This window comes from Pan troglodytes, chromosome 15 (genome assembly GCF_028858775.2).
Source record: "Pan troglodytes isolate AG18354 chromosome 15, NHGRI_mPanTro3-v2.0_pri, whole genome shotgun sequence".
NCBI lineage: Eukaryota > Metazoa > Chordata > Mammalia > Primates > Hominidae > Pan > Pan troglodytes.
The window spans coordinates 88,755,819-88,781,653 of NC_072413.2; the positions used below are offsets into that span (position 1 = coordinate 88,755,819).

General features: G+C 43.3%; 1 protein-coding gene, 1 long non-coding RNA gene and 1 pseudogene across 5 annotated transcripts in view; 2 read left to right on the forward strand and 1 right to left on the reverse strand.

Moving 5' to 3' along the window:
* TTC7B (tetratricopeptide repeat domain 7B) overlaps nt 1-25,835 on the reverse strand; it is a 275,124-nt gene that overhangs the window by 209,656 nt on the left and 39,633 nt on the right. The gene's annotated exons all lie outside the window — the stretch shown is intronic.
* On the forward strand, nt 6,435-10,573 carry LOC107968236 (uncharacterized). Its single transcript, XR_001709293.4, has 2 exons — nt 6,435-7,041; nt 7,941-10,573. It is a non-coding gene; the product is annotated as an uncharacterized LOC107968236 (long non-coding RNA).
* On the forward strand, nt 15,471-15,989 carry LOC107968235 (small ribosomal subunit protein uS13-like; annotated as a pseudogene).

The window sequence follows — 25,835 nt, forward strand, 5'->3', positions numbered from 1 at the left end:
TGGGAAGCTATCATCAATAATGTTCTTACTTATTTTCTTTTTTCCAGAGACATGCATGACAAAAATAAGTGAAAAGCAGACTTGAAAAATAGTGGTATGACAGCAATGCCTAGTAAACATCTCAATAAGATCTACATCTCCAAAGTTAAAGTGATGTACAAAAAGGGTGGAAATTCAGTACTTTCTCACCAACCATGACCAGCTGTAAAGCATGAGTGCTAAAAGTGGCTGACTGAGTTGTGTGATTTAAAGAACAATGAATTGCCACGCAACCCAAAATTTATCTCCCTGCCACACAAGAGTGCTCCCACAGATAAACTCACTTCTGAAATGCCCTTTCTAAGAAGAGTAACACCTTTTACTTTATTTTTAAGAGATAGGGTTTTACTCTGTCTACCAGGCTGGAGTACAGTGGCATAATCACAGCTCACTGCATCCTTGAATTCCTGGGCTCAAAGCAATCCTCCCTCCTCAGCCTCCTGAATAGCTGGGACTACAGGTGCGTGCCACCACACCTTGCTAATTTCTTTTTATTTATTTATTTATTTTTATTTTTTATTTTATTTTTTTGTAGAGACAGTGTCTCACTGTGTTGTCCAAGCTGGTCTCAAACTCCTGACCTCAAGAGATCCTCCTGCCTTGGCCTCCCAAAGTGTTGGGATTATAGACATAAGCCACTGGCCCCAGCCTAGGTAACACATTTTAAATAAATTAATGATGATAAAACTATAATTACACTTGCTTTCAAACCCCTTCCATGTGCCTGTTTGGTCCTGTTCAATAGGTACTATTCTCCTCTCTGTCTCGTGGGAAAAGAATGAGAGTCTCAGAAAAGTTAAGTGACTTGCCCAAGGCCCATGCAGGAGTCAGAAGTGGAAGCCCCTTATAAGGGAGCCCATTAGCTGGGGCCAATGCATCTGCTCTGGGTAATGTCCTAGAGGGGCAACAAGGACTGCTGAGTGCACAGGGTGGAGTGTGGAAAGCAAAGGTGCTAGACAGAAGCCAGTAGACCAATGGGACATCACACGGGGAGGGGTGCTGGGCAGCTAGCTGAGAAGCAGGCTGAGGACCCTCCATACTTTTAAAAGCTCAAACATGCCCAGTCTCTGAACTGTTCTATGTAGATGTAACTAACAGAATATAGTATAACAAACCGGACTCTCCACTCCTTGCTTCCTTTCACATCAAGATTAAGGGCCAGGTGCAGTGGCTCATGCCTGTAATCTTAGCACTTTGGGAGGCCAAGGTGGGAGCATTGCTTGAGCCCAAGAGTTCAAGACCAGCCTGCCTAACATAGTGAGACCCCATCTCTACAAAAAATTTAATTAAAAAAAAGAAAGATTCAGGCTCAATACCTCTGACAGGGAGCTATTTTCTCTCCCCAAGGCCTGTAGATTCTCTGGAAGTTTGGCTGAGGACGTGGAGAAAGCTACACATCTCACTGCCTGAAAATTCAGTGATCGCTGAGGGGTTAGCACCCCAAATTCTTTCAGGTCTGTCTAGATTTGAGATCCCTTAGCTAGGAGCCTTATCTGGGTATGTAAGACTTCGGTTTCAATAATAATAAAGGTTGATTTATCAAAGCCCTACTCAGCACCCAGCACTATGCCTGGGATATGACAGGCACTATTTCTAATTCCCACAGCCACCCTGAGAGGAAGGTGTTAACACCACCTTATAGATAAGACTGAATTAAGGGCTCCACAGCTAGTAAATGATAAAGCCAGGTTCCGACCCCTGGTGTATCTGACTACAAAGTGTTGCTCACAATCTCCTGTCTCACTGAGCTGTTGACAGCAGCCTATTCAGTGTTCAATAACAGCAATGACAACAAAAATGAATTTCAAATTGAAAAGGCAAGAAATCAAAGTCTAGAACTTTAGGGTGCTGATTTTCTTTCCTACCAAGAACTGCATCACCCTAGGCAATTCCCCAGATCGCTGGGCCTCCTATTCTTTGTCTGTGTCATGAAGAGTTGAACTACTGAGATACTGCCTTGAGCTGTACAAGTCTAAGAGACTAACAGCTAAAACAAATATTTTGATTTTTTTGAACTGCATTTAAATGGACAGGAAATTAATTTCTTATAAAGTTATGTAATGCAAGAAAAGACTATAAAATATAATGACATGAACTATGTACTATAACTCTAGGCACTGCTTCCTCATTTATCTCAACCACATCTCTGGAAGCCGGGCCTGGGACAGGTACACCCTGATGCTTTGCCGTAACATGACCCACAGGGGTGTTTATAACTGAAAGTACCAGAAAGCCTTTATTATAATGGTAAGTTTCTGACAACCCAGCCCCATGGTATAGCCTTCAAAGGTGATAAGACAATGTCCAAGGGTCTCAATTTCCAAGGCTGAAAAGAGACTCAGGAAAAGAGATTCAAGAGACACAAAGCAAAGCCTTGGCAAGGGCAGCCCTGATGGCTGGTCTTGTGTTCTTGCCTCTATAAAGGCTGCGCTCCCACAGGTGTCAGATAGACTTAGCTCAATAGGAGGACAAGGCCCTGTGCAGGGGTGTAGAGGGGAGGAGAAGATGCCAATGGAAACCACCAAGTGCTGGGGGGAAGCAGAGGGACAGGGACGCCGGCCTGGATCCCCTGTGAGGTCCCTGTCAATCCAGAGCATCTATGATTTTGGGAAGTCTCTTGGCTGGGAGCCACAGTTGGTCCCTTCTGAGTGCTTTCCTGAATTGCTGTTTTCCTGCCAGAGATAGCATATCCTTCTTAGGAGGTGTGCACACAGGTACACACACAAACACACACACATCCCTCATAAAAGAAGAGGATGCCAGCCTTGGATTAGACATTCCCCTGCTAGAGCAGATGGTCTTTCAATGTCCCTTCCGGCTCCACAATTCTGTGAGCAAATGAGATGCTAGCTCAACCTGAAATGCTCACTAACTGAGAGTTTGCAACTTGAATTTATGCTCTTTCAGTCTCTATTTAGTAACCCTATAATAGTAATAAAGATAACATGTATTGGGTGCTAGTTACATGTCAGATACTGTTCTCAGAGTTTGCGATAATTCATCTATAAATGCTATGAGGGAACCCTGTGTGAAAACCCTACGAGGGGGGATTTACTATAATCTCCACATTGGAGATAAGGAAACTAGGGCTCTAGTCTGTCAAGTAACTCACCCAAGAGTGTACAACTGGTAAGTAAGTGGCAGAGCTAGGATTCCAACCCAGACAGCCTAACTCCTGAGTTCTCATTCTCAGCCTCTACCTCACACTCTCGTCTCTATGATGTATCTGTCTTTATACGTAAAGCAGTACAGCAGAGTAGCTAAGACTGTGGGATCTGAAGCCAGACGCCTTGCTTTCTAATCCACAGCTGATTTTATATGCAAAAATGCTAAGTGTTTAGAACAGTGCCTGGCATATAGCAGACACACAGAAAACAGTAACTCTGATTATTATTATTTATTACCTCACTATTAGATTTAGGCAACAGTAGGCTGGAAAGTCTCCAAGTAGAAGAATTGTATTTGTTTATTATATTACTTTTGTATATATTAAATAACAGCTTGATTGAGATATTATTCACATACCATAAAATTCACCCATTAAAAGTGTACAGTTCGGTGGTTTTAGTATGTTCACATAGTCGCCACTAGCTAATTCCAGAACATTTTCATCACCCCTTGAAAAGCCCCATCTCTATCAGCAGTTCCTCCCCATTCTACCCTTCTCCCAGCCCCCGGGAACCGCCAATCTGCTTTCTGTCTGTCTGTATTTGCCTCTTCTGGATGGTTCACATAAATGAAATCATAAGGTATGTGATCTTTCATATGTGGCTTCTTTGACTTAGCATAATGTTTTCAAGATTCATAGCTGTTATAACAAATATCAGAACTTCATTCTTTTTTTTCAATTGAGGTGAAATTCACATAACATGAAATTAATCATTTTAAACTGATCACTTCAGTAGCATTTAGCAGATTCACAGTATTACACAACTATGCCCTCTGTCTAACTCAAAACCTTCATTCCTTTCTATTGCCAAATAATATTCCATTATACGGATATACCACTTTCTATTTACGCATTCATCAGCTGATGAACAATGGGGCTGTCTCCACTTTGGGGATGTATGAAGAATGCTGCTATGAGCATTGAGGTATTGGCTCTTGTGTGGGCACACATTTCCAATTCTCTTAGATATATACCTAGGGATGGAATTAGACATATACCTAGGGTGGACCACGTGGTAACCTGTCTTGTTATATTATTTTTCATCTTTCTTCTAAAAATCACCTCTACTATGTAACTGCTGAACTGCTGGGTCAAATATTAAGAGTGACAATGCAGAGCTGGGCACAGTGGCTCATGCCTGTAACCCTAGTGTTTTGGGAGGTCAAGGCAAGAGGATTACTTGGGGCCAGGAGTTTGAGACCAGCCTGGGCAACATAGTGAGACCTCATCTTTAAAAGAAATAATAATTTTTTTTTTGTATTAGCTGTGCATGGTAGTGCACACATGTAGTCCCAGCTACTCAAGAGGCTGAGATGGGAGGATCACTTGAGCCCAGGAGTTCAAGATTACAGTGAGCCATGATCACGCCACTGCACTCCAGCCTGGGCAAAAGAGCAAGAACCTGTCACTAAAAAAACAAACAAACAAACAAAAAAAAAAAAAACAAGAAAATGTCTGGGCTTCTGACAGACCTGGATGCAAACCCTTGCTTCTCCATTTACCAGCTCTGTGATTCACAGCAAGCTACTTAACATCACACAGCCTCTGTTCCTCATCAAGCAAATGAGCAAAATAGCACTTGTTTCAACTGACTGTTAGAAGGCTCGGCTGGCATGCAGTAAATACTCGATAAGTACTCTTCTCATTATATGTCTTTCCTGGGACAATGATAATCCTCCTCAATTTGTTTTGAGGGGTAGCTGAAAAATGCAGAAAAGCATCAAGAAGACAATAACAACCACCCATATTCCCACCGTTCAAAATCAAACACAGTTCACATTTTGGCACAGAGCCACAACCTTACTAACACATGATGCCTTGTAATTTTGGTCTTGGTTCTAGTTTCCTTCCTAAGAAGAGGGGACTCATCACTGGTGTGATGAGTAAGTGTAGCCTCTGAGGTCCCCAACTATAGCAAGGAGTGAGAGCAGCCAGTGAACAGGAGTCCTGTGCTTGCTCCATTCCACAAATTCTCACTAGGCACCAACTGCGGGCAGCACTCTGGGCTAGGGGTGGGCTTCACAGAACAGGACTCTGCCCTTAAGAAATCTCTTTGTCCTTGAGAAATTTCACCTCTAGTGGAAGAGAAAGATGTTTTATTTTATTTTCTTCTTTTTTGTGTGTGTGTTTTTTTGTTTTTTTGTTTTTTTGAGACAGTTTCAGTCTTGTCACCTAGGCTGGAGTGCAATGGCGCGATCTCGGCTCACTGCAACTTCCGCCTTCCGGGTTCAAGCGATTCTCCTGCCTCAGCCTCCCGAGTAGCTGGGACTACAGGCGTGCGCCACCACGCCCAGCTAATTTTTTGTATTTTTAGTAGAAACGGGGTTTCACCATGTTAGCCAGGCTGGTCTCAAACTCCTGACCTCAGGTGATCTGCCTGCCTCGGCCTCCCAAAGTGCTGGGATTACAGGTGTGAGCCACCACGCCTGGCCGAGAAATGTTTTCAAAACAATGTTAAAAATGCAGTGACTGAGACAGACACGGTGTCACGGAAGAATTAAGAACAAGCACCTCAGCCAACCTGAACTAAAGCTCCAGCCCTCTGAGCTTCCTCTGGACTCTCTAAGTCCCTGCTTGCTTCCAAAAAGAGAACCAATGAGGAGCCGACTAACACAAGCAACATTAAATATGAATATGGGTCAGTGGCAATAAAAGGGTTCTTACTCTTCTTACACTGTCTAAATATAAACAGGAAGCTTTGACCAGCAACCTGAGATGAGCGGCCACATGCAATACACCCATCTAGCCGCCCACCATGAGCAGAATCCAGAATGGGAAGAGGCAGAAGAGATCATGGAGTCAGAGACAAACAGTTAGCAGAAGGCTTAACGTGGTGGATCTCCACCAGGCATGGCCCCACAGCGCCCCCTCACAACCCCTACTCCCACATCTCTGGGTTTCCTACATAGGCAAAAGAAAGCACCCCGGAAAGCTCCCCTGAACCACCCCGTTCCCTCCACTCATGGACTTTTCTATAAAACTACTTGTTTCACTGCACCCGAAGTGATCTCAATGTTTCCAAAAATGAAAAGCAGTCCTGGCGCGGTGGCTCACATCTGTATTCCCAGCACTTTGGGAGGACAAGGTAGGAGTATCATTTGAGCCCAGGAGTTTGGGGCTGCAGGGAGCTATGATCGCACTACTGCACTCCAGCCTGGGTGACAGGGCAGGACCCTGTCTCTAAAAAAAGAAAGAAAGAAAAGAAAAGCAGATTCTCAAGGAAAAAAGATCGAGCTCTATCTTCTCTCCTGTCCTCTCTTTGCAAATGAGGAGATTCAAGCTCAGAGATGATTTGCCCAAGGTCACATGGGCAAATCCTGATCCAATGATCTTACTACCACAGCAGGTCCACAGCAGTTGCCACACAGCTCCCAATAGACTGGAGACTTTTTCTGCCGGGGAAAAGGCAATGTCAGTGGTCACTTGTCTGTCCTACGGCTCTAGGATGACACTTAGAAGATCATGGTCATTAGCAAATATCCAATTCATAAAGACTGGGATTAGATCTCACTTGAAGACATGAATCTCTCAAGGAACACTCCAGGAAAATCCTCTTTGGGCTTTTATAGTCCTTATGACCAGAAATTTTCGGTCCACGAAAAATATGACGTACTTCAATTCCTGCTAAAGCAGGAAACGCACCTTTACATCCTTTCTCTTTGTAAATACCCACGCATTGAATGTTTAACGTATTAAATGCTGTCAGCTTCTACGAGAGTCTCTATAAATATGGTCTCAGAAAACAATAAAGGGGCACATCGGTGAAGGCTCAGCTGCTGCCTGGGAACAGCCAGGGCCTGTGAGTGTGAACGCCTCCCAGAGAGCTCGGCTTGGTGAGTCCCTAAGAAGGCTTACTAATGCGAGGTTAATCAAGAGAGTTGGCAAGTTTGCCTTTCTTCTCCATCCCTGAACTCGAGTTGAATCGCGGAATCAACCCAAGTTCAGGGGCTTCAAATGGTCAGCCGGCCTTGGGGGACCACTGTCCCGGTGGCCGCGGCAGGAACCAGTCCTGCAGTCCTGCAGTCCTGCGGCGGCACCTGCGCGAGATGCAGGGCACTGGCTCCAGGACGGCGGGGCAGGGCGGGGCGGGGCGCGGCGGGGCGAGAGCGCAAGGAGGGGCGAGACCGGGCAAGAGAGTGGGGCGGGGCGGGGTCGGGGAGAGCAGTGAGCGGGGCGGGGCGAAACGCGAGGGGAGGGGAGATGGGCGGGGCGGGGCAGGGGGGGCACGGTCCCAAGGCCGACCCGGCCGAGGACGCCCGGAGCAGCTCCGCGCATGCGCAACTGTGGCGCGCGACTGCGCTAGAACGCGGCTCCCGCGACCCCTGGCGGCGGCTGCCGAGGGGCTGCGGGACGACCTTGGGCGGCAGCTAGCAGCGAGTCCTAGCTGATGTGGCCCTGAGTCAGCTTTTAGAGGTCCCAAGACTCGTTCACAGGCCGCTAAACGCAAACTAAGGCACCTCCCAGCACACCAGGATCGACGTGTCCTCCTTCAGTCCGGACTCGGCGGAATCTGCACCTGGGAGCCCCTCCCCAAATGACCTGCTAGCCGCAGTCCAGGAAGCAGGCACCCCTCACTCCCCTTCTCAAATGGGGGCTCTATTCCTGTCTCTAGCTCTGGAGTTGTTGTGAGGATAAAGGGAGCTAAGGGACAAGTGCTTAGAACAGTGTCTAGAAGGAATTATTTTAATGCTGTAGTCATTATTAATAATGTATTATATTTTTACAATTCCAGAACCTGGCACACAGTAGGCACTCAACAAACCGTTCCTCTGTCTGTCTTGAGAGACTGCGGTGGGCCCTGCAGGGCAGCTGCCTGCCTCTGCCTGGTTCGAGGAAGGCCCAGCCAGGCCGGCCCCAGCTTCCTTCCTGCTCTTCTGTCCCACTCCGACCCACTCCGGAGAGCCACGCTCTGAGCCGCACATGACTCTCTCCTTCTCCACAGAACAATCTGTGTTCTGCTCCCGCCCCCGAGAGAGTTCTGAGCTTTCCAAATATGGATGCTTTTTGCATTCCCAAAGCATCACGAACATTTGGGAGAAGAAAATGAACACCAGACATGGTTTGGAAACGATGGAAGCCAAGGGATGGGTGGTGACGGAACAAGCACCGTACTAGGAGTTTTAAAATATAAAACACGAGTCTGGCCTAGGTGATGTCTTACAACCTTACTAGCTTTGTAGCAGTCTAGGCCCCAAAGAGATCCTAGAAGTAAGCACCCAAACCCTAAGAATAAAAACTACAGTGGCCACCACCACACATTGCAGAGGCGAAAACTGCATTAAGGAGGCCCAGAGAGTCACCTGCTGTCAGAGGAAATGAGCAGTGGGAGGCAGTCCCTTGAGAGCCAAACAGCTTGAAAGTTGACAAATTGAGATGAACCAGCTCGTCGGTGAGTGTAGGCAGAAGAGGCATTAGACACAAGAGTATTTGTTTTTATATCAGGCCCAAACCAAAACCTATTCTGAAATGGAGTGGATCTCAGAATATACTGAGAAGGTTGCCCTTTTGCTTAGGCACCTTGTGTGTTATTCAGCTAGAGTTTATCTTCAATAGTGTGCCCCTGGATGCCAGGGCAAAATGTTAAAGAATGGCCCCGTCACAGGCACCCCTGTGCAGCAGGCACTGTTGTCCCTGGCGCACATGCAGGGAGATAAAGCAGGCAGCTTAGATATGACACAGCCTCAACACCCAACCCAGAATAAGCACTCACATATTTGCTGATTTAATGAGTTAATTAATTATACAGTCTAGTTTGAGAGAGGCAAATGGCAGATGTGAAATAATTAAAATCTGAATGCCAAATTAGATGGTACTAGCTATAAATAGAGGTGGAATAAGAGGATGGAGAGATTGGTGTGGACAAACGGGGCTGGAGAGGTCTGTATGCAACAACGGGTGTCACCAAGGGTGGACTCAGCACAGGGAAGAGATGACTCCCAGATGGATGGAGAAGATAAACAGAGGTGGGGGGTTGGCCTGGCAGGGGTGAGGGCAGGTGGGCAAGGAGGCAGGCAGCCTGGAGCAGAGGATGAGTGGGACACAGCAGGACACACAGCCAGCCTGCCAAGACTAGGACATATCCTCCACAGTCTGCAGAGGTGCATGCCATACCTAGACCTGCCAGGGTTAGCAGGAGGACTTGAACTCGAGATTCAAGCAATAAGGGAGAGGATGACTCTTTTTTCGAGATAATTAGCTCCTGATTATCTCAACATGATACATTTAAACCTCACACTGGCTTGTCCTGACACTCAGGCCACTATTTACACTCTTCACCACATTTTAACATCACCTTAACTGAGAATGTAAATCCAGCACAAATGTCCAAATGCTCATGTATTTCAGGCATTGTAAACCCCAGGGGAAAGCTCTGTGTCATCGGCATCCCTCCACCCCTTCACTAGCCCAGAGCCCTGGGGGGCATTGTGCTTATAGGTGGAGCTGTCTTGTTACTTGCTGGGGCCTTGCAGGGCCCAGCCTCTAGCCATGCCCTCCAAATGAGCTTCAGCCACTCCTGGGTTTTAACCAAGTCCTGCACCTATAGGCCGACCTATTCCTGAATCCTGACCAACAAGCCAATAGCCTGGAAACCTATATGCTGAGCACTAGCCAAGAATTCCAATGTTTCCCCAGGATAGCACCCTCTTGTGGACAAAGAGATTCCACCATGTTCAACCAATCCAGTATCTTCCCTCTACCCTCCAAGGAAAATGGGCTCCTTCTCCTGAAATCGCCTTTGCAAAAATTGTAACAGTGAGAAAATTATGACAGTGAAAGAAATCTGATCTAACCAACCCCTATCTTGCCATTAACCCCCAAACTATGGTATTCCTGGGCTTAGGTCAAGCTAACTTTAGGAGATATTTAGTTTATAGTTTAAATGATAATAGCACTTCCCCAAAACTCAACTGCCTCTGTCAAGCTAATGAAGGACCACCAGGTTAGGAGGATGAGAGAAGCCTGAATTCTGCTAAGGCATAAGTGATTACCAGCCATTGTTCCAAAGGTCACAAGATTTGCAACTTCCCCAATTACTCCTGCAGATAACATCACTACTGTAGAACCTAAGATTGGCCTTTTGAGGTATCTCTTCAGGTTTTCACATTTCTGACAACCATCACCCCCACCAGATCCACCACAGGGCCATGCCTTGTGGCCCCACCCAGAAGCGGACTCAGCACATGAAGACCATTTTCCACACCCCTATGATTGCATCCCCAACAAATCAGCAGCACCCATTCCCTTGCCTGCCACACTATCCTTGAAAAACTCTAGCCTCCGTATTTTCAGAGATTGATTTGATTAATAACTCCATCACCCATGTGGCACAGCTAGCCTCATGTCAATTAAACTCTTTATTGCAATGCCCTGGTCTCAGTGAGTTGGTTTTGTCTGTGCAGTGGGCAGGAAGAATGCAATGGGCGATTACACTCCTGCAGTCTTCACTTGGTTTGACAACATCATTACCTGCCCAGTGAGCTAAGCTAAAAATTTCACTGTCATCTGGATTCCTCCCTCAACCACCTTCCCACACCAACTCCCAACACACACAGCCTATCTCTCTGGCCTACTGCTTGTCTTTCAAATGACTCTGGATTCTCACTTGCCTGCCCCTGCCTTGGTTCAGCCCTTTGTACTTGGAATCTAGGCTTTTGCAATACCTCTGATATCTGTCAGGATACAGTTAGGATAATGAAAACATTCTAGTTCTTTCAAATAAAGGGAATTGAATGTATGGAATTGTCTGCATAGGAGATGAAAGAGATAAGAGGCCAAACAGGATGGTTTTGTACCCCAGAATTCTGAAATAGCAGGAAGCCACTAACATCCCTAGGACTGGAAAGAACATGGGGAGGAGGCAGAGTTAAGAGCCCAGAAGCTGGGGCCATAGAGAGCCAAAACCCAGAGGAAGCTCCCTAATGGGCACTAAAACTACAGAGAAAGGTTTCATCTGACAGGAGCTAGGACAACTGAAGAGACACCATTGCTGGCAAAGGTGCTGCCTGAGGCAGAGAGAAATACCCTGGCTTATCTGTCTCTTCCAATTTCCTACCAGTGCCTCTGCTTGACCAAACCCAGGCAGAAACCACTGACTTGGGCACCTGGGAAAAAGCCTGCAGAATTCAGCCCAGTGAAATACAGAACAGAGAAAGGGCCCAAATCCAACTAACCCCCTTAACCAGTCTCCTTCGCTAGAATCTTTAATTCTTTCTAATCTATTCTCCACTCTGTGCCAGAAAGATCTTTCTTGCTTAAAAACTTAATTAAGTCATTCCTCCTGCTTAAAACTTGTCAGGGGCTGGCAGTTTCCTGGCAGAAAAAAATAGGACTTATCCGCCAGGCTGATTTTGTCAATCAATTGCAAATATAGGAAGTATTGCTTCCCTTGACTATGACATGTATCAGGTTTGCTCTATAATATGAGATGGGCTCCTATTCAAAGTATTGCTGTAGAACAGAATAGAGACTACTCCTCAAAGCCATCACCCCTGAAACTGGGAAATAACTAAAGATAACTACTTTTGGATCAGGGCTGTTTGCCATGATCAAGAGGCTAAGGGCTCCAATGAAAACATACCATACAAAAGAACAGGGAGAGCAAGTAAAGGCTATTAAAATCTATTAAAACAACAGGGTAACTAGAGATTGAATTAGCAATCAAACAATGTCTACAAAGAAAAGCCCAGGCTCAGATGGCTTCCTGGTGAACTGTACCAAATACTTAAAGAACTACCACCAATTCTTCACAAACTCCTCCAAAAAGCAGAAAAGGAGGGAACACTTCACAACTCATCCTATGACACCAGCGTAACATTGACACCAAAACCAAAGGCATCACAAGAATACCACCAATATCTATTATGAATATAAGTATTAAAATCCCCTACAAAATATTAGCATATGGAACCTAGCAATGCATTAAAAAATCATATACCATGACCAAATGGGATTTAATTCAGGAATGCAAGGTTGGTTTAATATATGAAAATCATTCAATGTAAAATGCGATATTTAAAAAATAAAGCACAAAAATTACACGAACAATGCAATAAAAAAATTAGACAGTGTCTAACACCCTATAATGATAAAAACACTCAACAAACTAAAAATAGAAACGAGCTTCTTCAAGTTGATAAAGGCTATCTATGAAAACGCCACTGCTAACATCTTAGTGGTGAAAAACTGAAAGCTTTCCCCCTAAAATAAGGATGTCCACTCTGGTCATTTCTAATCAACATTGTACTGGAGATACTATCCAGCACAATTAGGCAATACAAAGCAACAAAGTCATCCAGATTGGAAAGGAAAATGTAAAATTATCTTTATTTGCAAATGCCATGATCTTACATATTTTAAAGCCCTAAAGAATCCACAAAAACAATATAATAGCTAATAAATGAGCTCAGCAGGGTTAAAGGATACAAGATTAATAAACAAAAATGAGCTGTATTTCTATACCTTAGTAATGAGCAATCTGAAATTTAAAAAATAGTTTCACTTATAATAACATAAAAAAGAACACTTAGAATAAATTTAACAAAAGGAATGTAAGACTTGAATGCCAAAAAAATCTACAAAACATTTTTGAAAGAAATTAAAGAAGATATCCCATGTTCATGGATTGGAAGACCTGATATTGTTAAGACAGCAATACTTCCCAAATCAATCTACAGATTCAACACAATCCCTATCAAGAATTATTTCTTACACTAATTTACAACCTGACCCTAAAATTTATATGAAATGTAAGCCAAAAAAATCTTGTAAAAGAAGAACAAAGTTAGAAAACATACTCCCCAAACTCAAAACTTACTACAAAGCTACAGTAATAAAGACAGTGTGGTACTGGCATAAGCACAGACATACAGACCAGTGGTATAGAACAGAGAGTCCAGAAATAAACACTTACATATATGCTCAACTAATTTTCAACAAGGATGCCAAGACAATTCAATGGAGAAAGAACAGTATTTTCAAAAAATTGGGCTGAAACAACTGAAGATCCACATACAAAAAGAATGAAGTTGGATGCTGACCTCACAAAAATATACAAAAATTAACTCAAAATGGATCAGACACCTAAATTTAAGAGTAAAAACTATAAAACTCATAGAAGAAATCACAAGAGTAAATCTTCATAAACTTGACTAGGCAATGGTTTCTTAGATACAAAACCAAAACAACAAAAATAATAAAAGAAAAAAAATGAACTGGACTTAATCAAAATGAAAAATGTTTGCATGTCAAAGGACATCACTTAGAAAGTGAAAGACAACCCACAAAATTGTAGAAAATATTTACAAACCATATATCTGTAAAAGAAATTATATTTAGGATATATAAAGAACTACTACAACTCAATAATGGAAAGACAACCCAATTAAAAATGGGCAAAGAATCTGAATAGATATTTCTCCAAAGAAGATATATAAATGGCCAATAAGCCCATGAAAAATTGCTTAATACCACTTATCATTAGGGAAATGCAAATAAAAACCACAATGAGATACCATTTCATACACTCTAGGATGGCTATAATCAAAAAGACAGATAACAACAAGTGTTGATGAGGATGTGAAGAAATTAGAACCTTCATGCAGGTGAGCTGCTTTGGAAAACAGCATGCAGTTCCTCAAAAACTTACACTCAGAGTTACCATGTAATCCAATAATCCCACCCCTAAGTATACATCCAAGATAAATGAAAACCCAAAATGTTTTGGATGGGATTATGTTCACCAAAAAACCTGTACACAAATGTTCATAGCAGCATTATTAATAATAGTCAAATAATAGAAATATCCTGCTGTCCACCAACTGATGAATGGATTAACAAAATATGCAAAATGGTATATCCATACAATGTAATATTCAGCCACAAAAAGAAATGACACATGCAGCAACATATAAGGACCTTTAAAACATTATGCTAAATGAAAAGAAGCCAGATACAAAAAGTCAAGTGCATGATTTCATTTATACAAAATTTCTAGACTAGGCAAATCTATAGAGACGGGGTATAGATTAGTGGTTGACTAGGGCTATAGAGTTGGGGTGGGGGTTCAGGAAATGGGAAGTGACTGCTAATGGGTAAAGGTTTCTTATTTGGAGTAATAAAAATTTTCTGAAATTGATTGTGGTGATGGTTGCACAACTCTGAATATACTAAAACCCACTGAATTGTACACTTTAAAGGGTTGAATTGTATGGTATATGAGTTATATATCAATAAATCTGTTATTTAAAAAGCTATAAACAGAATTCCGGGAAGATGGTGGACTATGAAGCACCAGGAATCTATCTTCCCACATAGACAACTATTGTACTGGCACAATCTGTTCAATATAACTATTTTGGAACTCCAGGGTCTCTTGAAGGCTTACAATTTCCAGGGGAAAGCTTGATGGTAAATTGCAGTTAATTTCAGCTTTTAGCATAGTAGAAGCTGTGAACACGTTCCTAGAGAAGCAAATATAAAGCTTGCAGGAGCTAGGGTGGGCAAAGAGCACCCTGTCCTCCAAATATTGGGTATCTGTGTTCTGATCACTGACTGCTGCTTCTGATCACAGGGGTGCAGAAAAGAGGCAGTAGCCATTGTTGCTGCACCTCCCTTCATTATTGCAAGCCACCCCACATACACCAACAGAAGTGACATCCAGAGGATTTAAAGGGCCAGTGCCCTTTCCCCCAGCCTCATTTTTCTCTTTCTCCCTTTCGAGGGCCAGACATTCAAGACTAGAGCACTCAAAGGCAACTACGTACATGGGGAAAATTAGATGGTTGACCATGCAGGCCCATGGAAAGGCACAGACTCAGAGAAGACCTAAGAAGACCTCAAGTATATACCCCAGGCTGATCCTTGGCACAAAGACAGCCTACAACGTTTGTTTTTTTTTTAATAAACAAAAACAGCAAACCCTGAGAATGGGGAGAATCCTATTTCCAGAGTTACCACATTATTACATTCAAATGTCTATTTTTCAACAACATCAAAAAAAAATCAGAAGGCACACACACAAAAATGGAAAGAGCAGCCTATTCAGAGGAAAAGTATATATCAACTGAAACTGTCCTTGAAAAAGACCTGATGGCAGATCTACCAGACAAAGAAACACCCATTTTAAAGATGCTCAAGACACTAAAGGAAGATGTGGTGAAAGTCAAGAAAATGATGTATGAACAAAATTGAAATGTCAAAAAGGACATAGAAAACCTAAAAAGAAGCCAATAAGAAATTCTGGACAGGAGGCCTACGTGCCACCTCTTGTACTGCCGCCATGTCTCTAGTGATCCCTGAAAAGTTCCAGCATATTTTGTGAGTACTCAACACCATCATCAATGGGCAGTGGAAAACAGCCTTTACCATCCCTGCCATTAAGGGTGTGGGCCAAAGATATGTTCATGTGGTGTTGAGGAAAGCAGACATTGACTGCACCAAGAGGGCGGGAGAACTCACTGAGGATGAGGTGGAACGTGTGATCACCATTATGCAGAATCCATGCCAGTACAAGATCCCAGACTGGTTCTTGAACACACAGAAGGATGTAAAGGATGGAAAATATAGCCAGGTCCTAGCCAATGGTCTGGACAACAAGCTCCATGAAGACCTGGAGCGACTGAAGAAGATTCGGGCCCATAGAGGGCTGCGCCACTCCTGGGGCCTTCATGTCCAAAGTCAGCACACCAAGACCACTGGCCGCCATGGCCGCACTGTGGGTGTGTCCAAGAAGAAATAAGTCTGTAGGCCTTGTCTGTTAATAAATAGTTTATATACCAAAAAAAAAAAAAAAAAAAAAAAAGAAAGAAAGAAAAGAAATTCTGGGCTGGGTGCAGTAGCTCACACCTGTAACTGCAGCACTTTGGGAGGCTGAGGCAGGAGCATCGCTTGAGCCCAGGAGCTCAAGGTTACAGTGAGCTGTGATAGTGCCACAGCGTTCAATCCTGGGTGACAGAGCAAGACCGTGTCTCAATAAAAAATAGAAGTGAAATTCTAGAGCTGAAAAAGTACAATAAGTGAAATGAAAAATTCACTAGAGGGCTTCAAAGGCAAACTTGAGCAGGCAGTAACCTTGAAGACAGGACAATAGAAATTATTGAGAATAAGTGCTATGGTTTGAATGTGTCCCATTAAAAGGATGTATTCAAGACTTAATCCCCATTGCAACAGTGTTGGGAGGTAGGGCCTAATGAGAGGTGACCATACCATGAAGACAGAGTGAGTGATTAATGCCATTATCTTGGGAGTAGATTCATTATAAGAGAGGAAGTCCAGCCCCCTTTTCCTTCTTTCTCTCACCCTCTCACCTTCCACCATGGGAAGATAAGGCAAGAAGACCCTTGCCAGATGCTAGAACCTTCATATTGGCCTTCCTAGCCTCCAGGAATGTGAGAAATAAATTCTTTTCTTTATAAGCTACCCAGTTTCTTGTGTTATATGACAGAAGCACAAAAATAACTAAGACACTGAAGAACAAACAGAAAAAAAGATTGAAGAAAAGTGAACAGAGCCTAAGAAACATGTGGAACACCATCAAGAGAACTAACATATGTATTGTGGGAATTATAGAAGGAAAAGAGGGAGAGAAAGGAGCAGAGAGGATATTTGAAGAAATAGTGACTGAAAACTTTTGAAATTTGGTGAAAGATATTAAGTGAAAAGTACAATTATCATTTATTGTACTTTTTCAGCTCCAGAATATAAACATCCAAGAAGCTTAACAAACTCCAAATAAAAGGAACTGAGAAAGACCCATACCAAGGCACATTATAGTAAAACTTTTGAAGGACAAAGGGAGAATCTTAAAAGCAACAAGAAGCAACTTGTCACATACAAGGGATCCTCAATAAAATTATCAGCAGATTTCTCATCAGAAACATAAGAGGCCAGATTGCAATAGGCTGATATATTCAAAGTGCTGAAAGAAACAGACTCTTAACCAATGTATTAGTCCATTTTCACACTGCTATAAAGAACTTCCTTGAGCCTGTGTAATTTATAAAGGAAAGAGGATTAATTGACTCACAGTTCCACATAGCTGGGGAGGCCTCAGGAGACTTACAATCATGCTGTAAGGGGATGCAGCCACCTTCTTTACAAGGCAGTGGGAGACAGAGAGAGACAGAGAGTGAAGGAGAAACTTCCAAACACTTACAAACCATCAGATCACATGATAACTCACTCACTTTCAGGAGAACAGCATGGGGAAAACCGTACCCATGAACAAATCACCTCCCTCCCTTGATACATGGGGAATACAGATCCCTCCCTCAACACATGGGTACTACAATTTAAAATGAGATCTGAATGGGGACACAGAGCAAACCATATCAACCAAGAATCCCATATCTGCCAAAGCTATCCTTCAAAAGTGAGAGATAAATTAAGAAATTCCCAAGTAAACACAAAAGCTGAGGAGTTTTTTTACCACTAGAACTGCCCTGCAAGAAACGCTCACAGAAGCCACGCAAGGTGAAATGAAAGGACACTAAGCAATAACTCTAAGCTATATAAAGAACTAAGGATCTCAATAAAAGTGAATACATTAGCAATTATAAAACTAGTATTATTGTAACAATAGTTTGTAACTCCACTTTTTATTATCTGCATGACTTGAGACTAATATATTTTTTAAATTATTACTCAAAAACTAGTATTATTATAACTTTGGCTTGTAATTCCATGCTTTGTTTCCTATATAATTTAAGAGACAATGCACTTAAAAGAATTATTAGCTTATGTTTTGGGGTATACAATGGGTAAAGATATAATTTTGTGACATCGGTAACAGAAAGGGGTGGGGATAGAGCTTTACAGGAATGGAGTCTTTGTATGTTAGTCAAGCTGGTATACATTTAAGTTAGAGTGTTAAACTTTAAGATATCAAATGGAATCTTCATGGTAACCACAAAGAAAATAGCTAGCAAATATACACAAAAGGAAATGAGAAATTTAAATATTTTGCTACAAAAAAAATCAACTAACAAAAGAAGACAATAATGCAGAAAGCAAGGGACAATAATGCAGAAAGCAAGGGACAAAAAAGCTATAAGGCATGTAGAAAATATAGCAAATTACAGAAGTAAGTCCCTTATCAGTACCTACTTTAAATGGAAATGGATTAAACTCTCCAATCAAAAGATGGAGATTGACAGAATGGATTTAAAAAACATGATCCAACTATATGCCGTCTACAAGAAACTCTAGATCCACAGACATAAATACGTTGAAAGTGAAAGAATGGAAAAAGATATTCCGACTGGACAAAGTGGCTCACATTTCAGATCCTAGCACTCAGGGAGGCTGAGGTGGGAGGATTGCTTAAGCCCAGGAATTCAAGACCAGCCTGAGCAACACAGTAAGACTTCATCTCTACAAAATAAAATTTAAAAATTAGCCAGACATGGTGGCATGAGCCTTTAGTCCCAGCTACTTGGGAGGCTGAGGCAAGAGGATCACTTGAACTCAGGAGGTTGAGGCTGCAGTGAGCTGTAATCACACCACTGTGCTGCAGCCTGGATGACACAGCGAGACTCTGTCTCAAAACAAACAAACAAAAAGATATTCATGCAAATAGCAACCAAGAGAGCAGGGATGGCTATACTGATATCCAACAAAATAGACTTTAAATAAAAAAAGGCGTTGAGTGTGGTGGCATGCTTCTGTAATCTCAGCTATCCAGGAGGCTGAGGCAGGAGAGTCATTTGATACGAGGAGTTTGAGACCATCCTGGGCAACATAGTGAGACCCCATCTCTACAAAAAATAAAAAAATTAGTAGGGGTATGATGGTACACATCTGTAGTTCCAGCTACTCGGGAGGCTGAAGCAGGAGATCTCTTGAGCCCAGCAGTTCAAAGTTACAGTGAGCTATGATAGCACCACTGCAATCCAGCCTGGGCGACAGAATGAGACTCCATCTCTGAAAATAAGTAAACAAATAAGAGACAAAGAAGGATGTTATATATTAATAAAGAGTCAATACAGTAAGAAGATACAACAATTATAAACATTTACACATGTAATTACAGACCATCAAAATACATGAAGCAAAAAATTCACACATTGAATTGAAGGGAGAAACAGAGAATTCTATAATAGTAGTTGGAAACTTCAATAACCCTCTCTTAAGAATGAATAGAACAACCAGGCCAGGCGCGGTGGCTCACGCCTGTAATCCCAGCACTTTAGGAGGCTGAGGCGGGCAGATCACCTGAGGTCGGGAGTTCAAGACCAGCATGACCAACATGGAGAAACCCCGTCTCTACTAAAAATACAAAATTAGCTGGGCGTGGTGGCGCATGCCTGTAATCCCAACTTGGGAGGCTGAGGCAGGAGAATCGCTTGAACCCAGGAGGCAGAGGTTGCGGTGAGCCGAGATCGCGCCATTGCACTCCAGCCTGGGCAACAAGAGTGAAACTCCATCTCAAAAAAAAAAAAAAAAAAAGAACAACCAGACAGAAGTAAGGACATAGAGGACTTAAAACACAATAAACCAACTAGACCTAAGAGACATAAACAGTCACTCTACCCAATTTTCTTCTCAAGTATGCATGGGACATTTTCCAGGACAGACCATGTGTTAGGTCACAAATTGAGTCAAAACGTGGTACGTGCACACAATAGAGTATTATTTTGCATGCAGACGAAAGAAAATTCTGACACATGTTACAACATGGATGAACCTTGAGGACATTATGTTAAGTGAAACGTAAGCCAATCACAAAAAGGCAAATACCACATGACTCCACTTCTATGAGCTACTTAGAGTAGGCAAAATCAGACAGACAGAAAGTAGAATGGTGTCTGCCAGTGGCTGGGGGTGGGAGGGGAATGGGGAGTTATTGTTTCATGAGTTTTTAAAAGGGAAAGAGTTCTGGAGACGGATGGTGGTGACGGTTGCACAGCAATGTGAAGAATACATTTAATCTCACTGAACTGTGCACTTAAAAATAATGAAGATGGGAAATGTTGTTATACGTGTTTTACCAAAATAAAATAAACTGGGGAGAAAAGCTATAGAGTATATTTATAATATAAAAACTGAAATGACCTAGATGTTTCATGGGCAGCTATTACAAAAATATTCATAGGCCCGGCACCATGGCTCACGTCTGTAATCCCAGCACTTTCAGAGGTCAAGGTGGGAGGCTCGCTTAAGCCCAGGAGTTCAAGACCAGCCTGGGCAACATGTCCAAACCCCATCTCTACAAAAAATACAAAAATTAACCAGGTGTGGTGGCACATGCCTGTAGCCTCAGCTACTTGTGGGGGCTGAGGCAGGAGGATCTCTTGAGCCTGGTGCAGGGGATGGAGGTTGCAGTGAGCTGAGATTGCGCCACTGCACTCCAACCTGGGCAACAAAGCAAGACCCCGTCTCAAAAAAAGAAAAAAATCCATAAGGCACACCACCGTGCAGCCTTTACAAACTAAGTTTTCAAAAATATTTAATGATGTGGAAAAATAATTGTACACACACACACACACACAGAATGAAAAAATATAAAATAGTATATAAAGCATAATCTCAATTGTATATAAAAATAGTAAATACATATAATGTGTGTGTGTGCACGTGTGTGTGTGTAACAGTGGTTAACCAGCTCAAGTAACAGTATGGTACCTGATTTTATTTATAAATATTTAAAAATAAATATTAAGTATATACATATATGTATATATTTCTTTATTTTATATATATAAATATATATATATTTTATATAAATATATATTTATTTATATAAAATTTATATATAAATATATATTTATTTATATATTTTATATAAATATATAATTATATATATAATTTATGTATATATTTATAATATATATTATAAATAAAGAAATATATATATATATTTCTTTATTTTCCAAACAGCCTACACTCAATACACAGCTAAAGAATAAATGCTCATTTTTAAATCGAAGGGATTGCATTCAGTGTTGGCTGGAATGGGAGGAGGCTGGTTCCTCACACTACAGGAAGGAAAGCATACAGGTACCGCCGTTCTGCAGGGCAATCTGGAAATACCTCCCTTCAACCCAGAAACTCCATTTCAGGAAACCTCTCCTAGGGAAATCATTAAGAACAGGCACAGAGACCAGGCTGACAGGGTACTCATCACAGCCTCGTGTATAACAGTGAAAAGCTGAAAACAACCTACATGTCCAAAAATAGAGGCTTTAGTTAAATAGATTATACTTCATCCATACTATGAAATGTTATACAGCTGCTTAAATGTTGCAGAAAGTTATATACTGTCATGGAAAGTGTTTACGATCTATAGTGAAGTAGAAAAAGCAGGTCACAAAGCAGTATATGTGGTATAATCCCACTTTTATATAAAAAAAATTCACACATACAGGAGGTGTAGAGAAGATCTGGAAGGAAATGCACTGTAGTGTTAACAGCAACTGCCTTGAATAGATGGGTAATGGATATCTTTATGTTCTTTTGATTATTCATCATTTCTGAATTTTATATAAAACACATGTATTTTGTCTATATTAAGAACAATAAAGCCGGGTGCAGTGGCTCATGCCTGTAATCCCTGCACTTTGGGAGGCCAAGGCAGGAGGATCTGTTGAGTTCAGGAGTTCGGGACCAGCCTGGGCAACATGGCAAAACCTCATCTCTAGAAAAAATACCAAAAATTAGCTAGGCAGGATGGTGCATGCCTGCAGTCCCAGCTGAGGTGGGAAGATCGCTTGAGCCTGGGAGGCAGAGGTTGCAGTAAGCCGAGATCACACCAGCGTGGCAACGGAGCGTGACCCTGTTTCAAAAAAGTAAATAAATAATAAATTTCTTAAAAGAACAATAAAATAAAATTGTGGGGGATGAAACAAGAGATCAATACTAAGGACAGCTAGAAGTATTGCTGGCTAGCTCAGCTAAGGAGCGTGGCAGGCAGGGCCTTCAGGGACAGGAGGGGCAAGGCCATCACAGCCACCTGCTGCTCCCAGCCTCAGCTGTCCATGAGATCTGACTATTCAAATCCCCTTCCACTGACCTTGGATTTATAAATTCAAAGCATCTTCCCATTTTGTCTTATTTAGTCTTCTCAGTACTCTTGTGAAAGTATTATTAGCTCTGTTTTGCAGATAAGAAAAGTCAGACTTAAATCACTCACAAATCACAGAACACAATCAAGGCTAAGCAGGTTATCTCACACCAGAATCGCATCAACCATATCCTCACTCACAATGAGTGATTACGCTCCCACTGACAGGCAGCTCAGTAAAGTGGAAAGAGTATGGATGCTGGAGTCCACAGGCCTTGCTTTGAATCCCATCTCAACTCTGAAAAGCAGCCTCTTAACCCCTCCACAGGGAATGATAATACTAGGGTCCGGGATTGTTCTCAGGATAAGCACAATCACGCAGGTAAATCACCACGCACCATGCCAGACTCTCCATCAGCGCTCAATAAATGCTCAGGCACAGGGAACCCCTGCCTCTCCATGCAGCTGAGCTCTCTGGCAGCTGTGAGGTTAGAAATTGACTTCTGTAAATGGGACTAACACTGAACTTCATGCAGTTTCCAGTGCCTGGCTCTGGTCCTGTCCCTGAGGCCAAAACAGACCGAGTCTTTCTTCCTCCAAGAGCCCTCCACACAGGTAAGGCCTGCTCCTCCACCCCTGGAGGCTGCTCTTCCCCCAAAAAGCCCCATTCCTTCAGTGTTGATCGGCCTCACACGGTCTGGTCCCAAGGTCACCTCTAGTCCACAGTGACCCTCTCACAGAGCAGTCACCTGGCTGCTCCCCGATTTTCCCTTCTCTTCTTCCCTGCAGGGGCCACCTCAAAGAAAAAAATAAAGAGCCCTGGACCTATATGATGAAAGGCTTCTATTCAGAGGAGCCACTGCTGTGGACATCTGTCATGGACACTGGACACTGCCCTACCTCTGATCCCCCTAATGGGACCAGCCCCTCTTCACCATGGTCACTGGATCAAGGATGAGAATGTGATCCAGTTGGGGCCAATAAGACACAACAAGAACCCGACCGAGATGTCTGAGGATCACACCCAGGACAATGACAGTCTGTAGCCGCTCCGCTCACCTGGGGCCTGAGATGGAAAGCAACAAGAGGGGAGGGGAAACAGAGAGGAAGAATCCATGTCTTTGAGCCCTGACGCCAGCTGCCACTGAAATCAGTTTAAACTGGGTTTTCTTTCACCTACAGCTGAAAAGGCCCTAATGCACAGATTTTGGCAGAAACTAGAAAATGGATCTGCAGCATGGCTTGGGCGGTCAGCGCTGCATACACCGTTTACCCCTCTGCATATGCCTAAGGCAGGAGCTTAGGCCCTGCCCTCAGAAAGCCCTGTGGGATGGAGTTGTCGAGGCTGACTTGGATTTGCACTGCCCCCTCCACCCCCTCTGTGAACAGAGCACACCTGCTCACTCCATCTGCCTGCCAAGCATCTGGCTGGGGCTGGGCAGAAGGGATGATGTGGGTAGCTTCTCCAGCTGCCCCTGACTTCTAGGTACTCCCCATCCTCCAACATCAGCAACAACTTTCCCTTCCCTAAGCCGCACTCCAGGCCTCTGATCTTCATGTGATCTTCCCCTAAAGAGTCCCCCGCTAGGCTGGGCGCGGTGGCTCATGCCTGTAATCCCAGCACTTTGGGAGGCCGAGGCGGGTGGATCATCTGAGGTCAAGAGTTTGAGACCAGCCTAGCCAACATGGTGAAACCCTGTCTCTACTAAGAATATAAAAACAATTAGCCAGGCGTGGTTGCACGCACCTGTAATCCCAGCTGCTTGGGAGGCTGAGGCAGGAGAATCACTTGAACGCGGGAGGCAGAAGTTACAGTGAGCCGAGATTGCGCCACTGCACTCCAGCCTGGGCAACAAGAGTGAAATTCTGTCTCAAAAAAAAAAAAAAAAATTCTCCCCGTAAATGTAGGGATCCCAGGTCCCACTTCCTGATGGCCAAACCCTCTGCCTGACAAAGCAGATCCACTAAGGCACCAATGTATTCATGGAAAAAAGCCGGCCTCTCCCCTCTCCCCATAACCAGATGTTGTTACCTGGGGCGTCTGAAGAGGCCAATCCTTTGTGGTCAAACCCAAGGAATACATAAGAATAAAAATAACACATTTGTTGATCTGCCAGGCATTGTGCTAAGTGCTTTACATGTATTCACCCATTCCCTGCACAACCCTGTAAGGTAGATATTATTATTATCTCCATTTACAGATGAGAAAACAGACCCAGTGGGGTGAAAATAATTTGCCCAAGACCCTTTAGCTAGTAAGTGACAAAGCCAGAGGTCAAACCTGGACAGCCTGATCCCAAGCTTCATGCCCTTAACCACTGCATGGAAGAGCAATTTCCACCCCAGGAGCAGGGAGGAATGGAGAAGGTAAAGGAACTCTGTAAAGCGCCCGACATGGTGCGACCTCCTCCACCTGGGCACAGAGGTCACTCAGCTTGATGGAAAAATTTCCTGCCAAGAAACATCCCCACATCTTGGTCCTGGATTGTGTGACATAGGGCAAGTCCCTTCTCCTCTCTGGCACAGTCTCCCCTACTGGGAAATAAAATGTCTGCATGGGAGATGACTGTGCTGGTGGGAGATGACCGTGCTGGCCCCATTTGCTCTTCGGAGCCAGTCCTCTGCTTTGGTGCCATGCAATCTGGAAAAGAAGTTAATTCCCCTGCTGTTTCCAGGCCCCATTTTTAAAATTTCCGGTTTAAAAATTTTAAATTTTAAAATTTCCGGTTTAAAAATTTTATTTTACTAAAAAGGGAACTGTTCATTTTGTCTCTTTTATTAATTATGTTTCTGTTTATAAAGCAGAGATAGGTGCTTACTTTCCTCTGTGTATGCAGAAAAGAAGGCCACAGAAAATGCTGAGGAAGCCAAGTAGCCCTGTTATAGTAGGCAGTTAGTCAGGCATGAGCAGGGCAGGAGAGGGCTCCCCGTGACACACACACACACACACACACACACGCCAGGAATGTCAGGTGACCATCAGGTGACGGTCAGGCAGTTGTTAACTGTTTCTCTAAAATAATAATTGGTAGCAGCCTGCATCAGGAAAAAGCAGCCTCCCAGCAGATAGAAGAAACTCGAAATTGGTGATCAGCAGCTTCCCAACTAGTTCTCAGGAGTTGGGCGAGGGGCTCAAGCATGCGCACTAAGGGGCAAAATGGCGGAGTGTAACTGGTAGATGACCTTCTTCTAGGAATGCTAGATTGACAAGGGAAGGACGCCTTAAGTGAGCATGCGTACAACTCCAGTCATTTCTTACATAATTCTAATGTACTGTGCTACAACAACATCAAATATCATTGACTCTTCCCAGGGGGCTTCAGAGAAGACAGCAATATGAGCTGGAAGGACAGAACTTACAGGAGGAAACCCGGCAAAGGTGAGGCATTAAGGTAGAGGAACCAAGGGCAGGAGTACAAATCTAGGGTATTCTCGAGTGACCTGAATGTTTTCTCCCTGAAGAAACCTTACCCGGCCCAAGTGAGTTCCAGTCCATGTGCCAGTAGAAGAGAGCAATTAGGAACACGGGCGTCAGACTGAGACCCCATTCTGCCACTCAGAGGAGAGAACAAGGGCCCTAGAGCCAGTCTCTGAGGTCAAGTCCTGGCTCAACCACTTCCTAGCTGTAGG